Source organism: Papaver somniferum, chromosome 8, assembly GCF_003573695.1.
Source record: "Papaver somniferum cultivar HN1 chromosome 8, ASM357369v1, whole genome shotgun sequence".
NCBI classification, from domain to species: Eukaryota; Viridiplantae; Streptophyta; class Magnoliopsida; order Ranunculales; family Papaveraceae; genus Papaver; species Papaver somniferum.
This window is the reverse complement of record NC_039365.1, coordinates 86979422-86988010: the sequence shown is the minus strand read 5'-3', so window position 1 is coordinate 86988010 and position 8589 is coordinate 86979422. Positions and strand designations below refer to the sequence as shown.

General features: G+C 37.1%; 1 pseudogene; it reads left to right on the top strand.

Annotated features, from left to right (window-relative positions):
* Positions 1–1278: 1278 nt before the first annotated feature.
* Positions 1279–1378, top strand: LOC113307096 (annotated as a pseudogene).
* Positions 1379–8589: the final 7211 nt, after the last annotated feature.

The following is an 8589-nucleotide window of genomic DNA, read 5'->3' as shown; positions in this document are numbered from 1 at the left end:
AGCTTTTTCTACCCGGTGTTTACCTATTGTACAAGCAATGGTTGGGGAACCTGGGTCTTTGTACTTTGGAGTGATAATGTTATGAATGATTGAACTTACATGACTAGCTAAAAAGGCTTTCTTAGGACGCTAAGTTTTCGCTTTCGCGTACACATATCCTTAAGGAACTTGGCATAAGCAGGAATTTGCCTAATTGCATCTAATAAAGGAAGGTTTATGGTAACTTGCTTAAAAACCTCCAATATTTCATTAAAGTTCGATTCCTTCTTTGTTGGTGCTAACAGCTGGGGAAATGGGACTCTAGGCACAGGATCAGACCTCTCAGGAACCGAGTCAACATCATTGGAAATTTTATCAGTCCCCTCAGTTAGCGGTCTTGAGGGATGAGATCCTGAGGGGTGAACTACAGTATGTTCACCATCGGGCATGTTTACCTGATTGTCTACTACTCTACCACTCCTAAGGGTTCTAATAGCATTCAACTGATTCGATGGTTTTGCACCTACTTCATGAGCTCCTCTAGGGTTGGGTTGAGTTTGACTAGGAAACTTACCTCTTTCTCTTAAAGACTCATTTATATGACTAACCTGGGTTTTCAACTCGGAAATAGCCTGAGAGTTAGCCTGACCTATTATCTTATTTTCTTTTATACCTTGAGAAACAGATTGCTGAAACTGCATAGTATTACGAGTTAACAAAGCAAGAGACTCTTCTAAACTCATAATCTTCTTATCCGGAGGGTTCTGAAACTGTGTCGGGGCTGAGGGATTCTTAGTATAGCCAAAACTTGGGGGAGCTTGAGAGTTACTAGACTGACCTTGATTCTGTCCCTTAGACCAAGAAAGGTTGGGATGGTTTCTCCAGCCAGGATTATAGGTTTCTGAATATGGGTCAAACTTCTGACGGTTATCAAACCTAGTGTTATTATAGAAAGCATTGGCTTGCTCTTCAACAGTATTGCCTTCCCAAAAAGGCTCTATTCTACCACTAGTATGACCCACTTCTAAAGCTTCTAACCTTTTTGCTATAGCAGCAATTTTGGCATCTGATTCGTAGCTTTCTTCTACCCTATTAATGTTTCCTCTGCCTAGAAGAATTGTTTTCTGGGGTACCCTATTACTTTCCCATTGTTGGGTCTTTTCGGCGATTTCATGCAAGTATGTCATCGCATTATCAACTGTTTGGTTTTCAAACCCACCTGTACACATGGAATCTACTGTAGTTGTGGTGGGATAATCTAAACCCTCATAAAGGATCTGAACTAACCTAACCTTTTCTAAACCATGATGAGGACATTGGGCTAATAAATCATTGAACCTTTCCAAATACCTATACAAAGATTCTCCCTCCTGTTGTGTAAACGTGCAAATTTGCGTCCTAATAGACGAGGTTTTGTGCCTAGGGAAAAACTTGTTCAAAAAGGAGGATGTAAGTTGTTCATAGGTTTCAATTGATTCGGAAGCCAAACTATACATCCACGATTTGGCTTTATCTTTTAAGGAAAAGGGGAATAACCTGAGTTTTAAAGCATCATCATCAAGGTTTCTAATTTTCAGGGTACTACAAATTTCCTCAAAGTCCCTAACATGGAAATAGTGGTTTTCATTTTCTTTTCCTAAAAAGATTGGGAGCAACTGTAAGGTTCCAGGCTTAAGTTCATAATTTGCTTCAGTTTCAGGTAACTTGATACACGAGGGACGAGTAGTCCTAGTAGGATTCAACAAGGCTTTCAAAGTTTCTATTTCTGGCGCTATTGGACTATCAAGGATTTTCTCTTCAAACGGACGTTCAAAAACGGAATCTTCACGAATCGGACTCTCTAAATTGAGGTAATCAAGACGCTTAGAACTACTAGGTTTCTCTTTAACAAATCTACCTAGGGCGTCTCTTTTACGTTCAGGCATGCAACAGAATAAGGAAGGGAATCTATGCAAATACAAAACAAGGCTGACTCAACCAAATCAAACCTAAATTTCTAGCAAACAAAAAGCATGATGGCTCCACTTAGATTGTCACTAGACCAGCTTCTATTCTTTCGAAAAGGAACTCGTTACAATCTGAGCAAACCCTCTGGAATCAATCCGAGTCAAAGTAAGTTGAATCAAAGCGAGGGAAGCTCAGTGGAGCTTTGATACCCAAGGCCTCACCGGTTACAAGGCGGCGCAGTCACGCATTCAACTCACATAAACCGTCAAGAACTTCGAAGTATGCTCGAAAGAGTAACCAATATTTTTCGAACGACTTTACTATTAAGCTCGTTACCCTATAGGTCTCATTCTAGTCAAAATTTTAGGCTTAGATTCGCGTTTGGTTTCGTGTTCCTAAGGCGGGCAAGAAGAGAACGGTGATGAAATCCGAACCCTTATCTTGTATGGCCAGTCCTTGCCCTTTACTAGGAATTAAAAGCAATCGCATTCAAGTCCTCAGCATATATTCACCTTAAGGAATACATTAAACCCGCTGACAGGGGATTCGCGGGTGTTTCGAAAAACTTACCTCCCGTACCAGACGGGCGAAGAATCGCTGAAGTCGACTCGGGCCACAACTCCTATGTTATGTACGAACCCGAGGGGCCGAGGTGATATCGTAATCACCGTCCTTCCCTGCACACAGTTTGTATTTAAACCAACCCTTCCTTAGGGTTTAAAAATAATAATGTCCAATGTCCAAGTGTCCAAAAGAAAAGAAAAATTACAAAAATAGCAAACCCTAATACAGTTCTCTCTCTCTCTTTTTTTTTTAATAAAGAAAAATAAACAAACCCTAAAAAATAAAAAAAATAAAAAATATCTAAAAAGAAATTGTCTTCTTCTTCGTTCTTTTCGCTTTAATCTTCGCTCCAAGTCTTTATGCTTTAAGTTCCAGTCCTTACGAAATCACCAAACTCCTTGGCTCAATTCGCTTTATGATCCAAAACCTGTAGACAAAAGACAAATACCCAAAAACGTAAAAAAGAACAAAAATAATAAAAACCTAAAAAATAAAAAAAAAATAAAAGAAAACTAAGTCTAAAAACCCTAAAAGAAAATCCGCGTCGGCGGCGCCAAAAATTGATGTAGTTTTGAGATAGTGGTAAAAGTGGTTCGATTCTCAGACTTGCGAAGGATAAAATATAGACTTAAATTCTAAAACTAAAATAGAAAAAAAACTAAAAATTGTCACAAACTCAATCAAAGATGATATCAATTAAAAGAACACTGAGGCTAAGATTCCACTATTTTCCAAGTTCAAAGTGATTTTATACAATTTTCTCGTTCAAGTTGATTCTAACTTATTGCAACTAGTAGATTCTCAAAATAACAAGTGTAAATCCAAAGCATAGAACATCAAAAACCTAGGTCCAAGTATGTTCTATCAAAAGAAATCACAATTGCTTAACAAGGATCATTCAAACAATTTTCAACCAAGGCAAATAATCATAAAATAATTGCAAATAAATAAATAAAATAGAATATACCACTTCTTGTTGGAAAAATAGCTTCCTCTATCGCCTCAGCAATGGGATTTAGCTCCTCATATTAATCACTTGCTCAAAATACATGTTTATAGCCCAAAAGTTGATTAAAAGAATGAAAAAGTAATAAGCAGACAGTTTGCAACGTTTATAAGCGTTACAGACTGACTGTTTCTATTACAAGCGGAACTGTTACAGAACGATAGAAGCTAAGTGATGTAGAAGGACGACAGTTTTCTGCGACAGTTAGGTGAGGGTCGATGTTCCTCGTGTTCTTGCTTCTACACCAGCAGAAACGAATGTCTGTAACTCTGATTTTTGTCTCCTGTGGTTCTCTAAATTACCCCAAACTGTTCGAACCCCTTCCTTGAACTCCCAGCAACTTATATATAGCCAACAGAGCGATTTAATCTCCCCAAAACCTCTCGAAATCTCTTATTTTCTTTTCTTGGCAGTTACGGCAATAATCTCTTCCCAAAATTGTTTCACGCGTTTCTGAGCTTTCCAACTTATCTCAAACTCTTCCTTAGATAGATATGTATCTTTGGAAAGATTTTTAGGTCTTTAGTCTCTCTAAAACTTCTAAAAATAAGCTCAATAAGGTCCGTGTAAAAATACCTTCCCTGTTTAGCTCCAGCTCGGTTTCTAGCCAATTTGGGTGCAATTCAAAGATTTCACCAGGCCTGTTTAGGCCTAAGGAAGATACCCATTCAATTTCAGCCCTTTAGTCTCATTGTAGCTCGCCCAAAAATCGAATCCTAAATCTGCAGGTGTGAAGAACATGCTTCCCGCCAAAACTTGTTTTCAAACGGTGAAGGTGACCTCCCTCTTATCCAGTTCTGGTGTCCCTTTAGCACATGCCCGAAATGTATGCCCCTTAGTAATTGGTCGCCCCTTATCCAAAGTGAGAGTCCGTATAGTAATTTTCTCCCACGAGCGCAAAAACCACTTTTTTAGCCAATTTCGCCGCAAAAGCTTATTTCTCCAAAAATACCTACAGGGACATAAAAAGCCATAAATAAATATAAAATCGAGCACTAATAATATATACAATTGAGATTATATAAGACATAAAAATGTGCCTATCACCATTTTTAGGTGATATCGATCCATGTGATTGGTATAACCAATCTGAACCCATGTATGTGACTTGGTAGGACCGGTCACAACTAACCATTATGACTTAGTTTGACCAATCACATAGTAGTCTTGGAACTTTGTTAGAACAAATTCTAAACTTGTTTGGAAGTGTGGTAGGACCGATTCCAAGATACAAGTCCGATTTTTCATGATTTACATATTATCTTCATGAACTTGTGAAGATTCGGAACTAGGGTTTGTTGTTTAAAGATGTCGACATACTTTGAACATAAGCATTTAATCTTATCATTTATTTTTCAAAGATATTTCTTGATACTCAAGGTGATCCCTAGTCTGAAAAATTGAAAAGTATTTAATTATGATTTTCATTATATATGTTTTAATTACCAGCAATAAAAGCATATCCTCTAGAAACTATTATTAGTTAATATGCAAGACTAATAATAGAAGTTTTCTATGAGAGTTTTCGGAAATATAGGTTTCAAATTTAAGTGGAAATAGAAAAACCGAAATTGGGTACTTTAATGCATATCTTGAGAATATTTTCGGTTTTGGAATTTCGTTGTCGTCCAAACAACCTTGGTCTATAAATACCTAAGTTTTCATTTCTAGAAAACCATCCTAAGAGCCAAGAAAACTTCATTTCTTGTTGTTTCTGGTGGAGCCATCTATTCGGAGAGGAAAGTATCCTAATTAGGTGAAATCTCTTACGACCGCTCGTTTAAAGACTTCTATGGGATCAAGAAGCTCTACCAGTACCGTTGGTGGGAAACTAGATAATTGCATTGATATTGTAGTTTTTGATTATTGATTTGATTGACTAACGGTTGTTGAAACTTTGATTGAACCTAGTTTGTTTATTCTTGAGAATCTTCTCTTCTGATATAAGATTCACTCGGACTAGATTAAAGTATCGACCGGATCTTTAGAGTTGTTGTTAGATCTAAAGACATGTTGTGATAATCCATTGTTAACAGACTTCGTTCTGTGTGTGATTGATCACAAGTGGATTTAAGTGTTGCTGTGCAGGTTTTGAATGCAATAGAAGATTTGAAGACGAATAAGGTTTCTTATTAGTTTTGGTATCTTGTGGATTTAGTGAATAAACCTTGATCAGCTGGATCCAACTAGAATCAATTTATCTTTGACATATCTAATTGATCAGTTGGGTGAGATCTGCATCACTTTATAGTTTATCGTTAAGATCTATATCTATATCGATTGATTGTGAATCTAAACTTGACTATTTATGTAGTTATTGGATAGATTGATCTAACCAGACAAAAGAGTTTATTCGATTAAATATAAAATCCTTTGTCAGCAGCTCATCTTATCTTTAGAAAGATTGATTAGAGTGGTTACCAAACAGATTCTTCCTCTGTTGTTTGGAATACGATCCAAAGGACTTGCTATTCACGTGCGCGACTCTAGAAGTCGAAGGCGCAAGGATACTGAGGGAACTAAGTAGCTAGGGGTGGTCTGCTTGGTCTCAACTATACAAAGTTGGTATTTGATTTTGTATAGCGGATTAATTCTGAGAGTATTCAAAACTGGACTAGGTCCCTGGATTTTTCTGCATTTGCGGTTTCCTCGTTAACAAAATCTTGTTGTGTCTTTTACTTTGTTTTTTGCATTATAATTGTTATTCTAATTAAGTAACATACACAAGTATGTTAACTCCGTAATACTTGATATTGATCCTATAAAGTTTCGGTTATTTTTGAACCTATTATCAAGTACACACTTTGTTGTCGTATCGTCTTGATCTTGTATCCATAGTCAATCACACAAGTGATCTTGTTGTTATATTGTCTTGATCTCGTATCCATAGACAATCACACGAAGTGTGAACCGAATTGTTGTATTGTATCGACTCTGTCCATAGACGATCACATTCGGAAGAGGACTTATAGGTTGATAAATAAAAGATTGTGGTGTATTTGGGTACCCTCGTCTTTTCATTATCATCCATAGTCGTCATGGAGGGGACCCGTAGATAATGACGACTTTGTAGTATTCACTTCATTTTTCCTAGAGTCGTTATGGTCTCTAGGTTTCGACTTTTACGTACGACTCATTGCTGCCAGCATTTAGGGATAGGGTCGTTATGGTCGACATCTTTATACCGTGGTGACTTATATGCTTATATTTTGAAATAAACTCAACTTTATCTCTACCAGAATCTTCACGGTTCATAGTTTAGAAACGTGACGACTGCGATGTTTATTTAAAAAAATGTGATCGTTGGGGTTTCTTCTATATAATACAATCGCCCTTCTATATAAAAAAAAGACCACAAACCTTCAATTTTCGTTGTTTCTACATCTTTCACAACTTAATTTGTTTTCTTTTTAAAGTGAGACATCAATGACAATGGTAGCATGGGAACCGGATGAAGATATAAATCTCGTTAAATCTTTCATTAAGGTGTTTCATGAACATCCGGATGAAATTTATTCAATGTTTTGGAAGAGAGTCAAAGAGTTCTTTTATGAGCGCATCGCGAATCCCAAAAACCGAGAATGGACAGACTTAGCGTTTCGATTCAACTACATCAAATGTTCCATTCAGGAGTTCGTCAAAGTTACAAAAATGGTGAAAAAAAACCATCCCCAAGCTCCTCTTCCTGAAAAAGTGAGTAACATGCTAACTTTTAATACATTTTGTACCTTTCTCATAATTTTATTTTTGAACACTAAATTTTAGTTCATTAATTTCAGATCGGTTGGTTTAATGTTATATGAAGAATAATACACGGGGAAAGAAAGTTCATTCACCACAAGGAATATACCGTGTTGTACCATCGTGCACGTAAGTACATTGACGACATATTAATGTGTGAGATTCAAGAATGCGCATACTAACTCTTGTGTAATGCGAGATTGATGTAATGTTATTATCTTAACAAAATCATTCTTCTTATCTTTCCGAAGCAACTTCTAAATATTTCATTATGATTTGGAAAGTCGTCATGTAGAAAAGAGAGTCATCACTTTCAGAAGTAAAGTCGTCATCTTCCTACCTATATACCATTATAACTCGTAGCTGTCATTATTTGGTGACGTGGAGTCGTCATGCCGGATACCTTTATACCATGACGACCCTTTATGACAAATTTTTGGTTTTTCATGGATGTTTTAGAGTACTAGGGTTGCATCAGTAAAATCATATACCATAACCATATCAAAGAGACCTTAGATATACAGAGGATTGTCATCCCTTTTGTAATCAATTATAGAGACAAGGTTAGTGTCATTGAAGAATAGCTAGTGTAAGTTAGTGGTGGACTCAAAGGCCCTAGTACTCTCATCATCAATTGTTCTATTTACTTGCCTTGCATCTTGCTTTACTATTTTTGTTACTATCAAATATCTTTGTCGTATCGACACAAACAAAACCCCTTGTTGTTACTGTCTCATTGAATCAGTAGTAGTAAGACCATAAGTTTCACGTTACACCCACCTTGTCCCTGTGGATCGACCTGTATTTGCCTTGTTTACAATAGGATGCTATGCACTTTTAGTCATTGTAGGTATCTTTATTAGCCTACCAAGTTTTTGGCGCCGCTATCGGGGATCGAACCAGGGTCACCCGCGTGACAGGCGGGAATACTTACCACTATACTACAACGACTTTTCTCTGCCTTCAATTTCCGTGAAACTTCATTGAATCGATGTTCCCCCAATTGTAGAGCTAAACCTAACTCTACCTCTCTAAATGTTATCTTTTAGGGTTATTGTTCTTGATAAGAATAGAGATAAGATAGAGAGAGATAGAGAATTAGGAGTTAATGGTGGTGAATTTGTGCTCAGTGTACGGAGGAGAAGGGGTAATGGAGTTAATGGAGGAAGATGCAAGTGGTGGTGGTTCTGTGAAAGAGAGAAAGAATTGAAGAAGGTGTTCTTCTGGTGAGGATATATAAGGTGCTACGGTGTTGCGCGAGAGTATCAAACGTTGATGTGCTGAGAGTATGAGTTGTAGGATGATTGGAAGCTATAGTGATCTGACGGTTCGGGTGTTGAACGGGTTTGGAT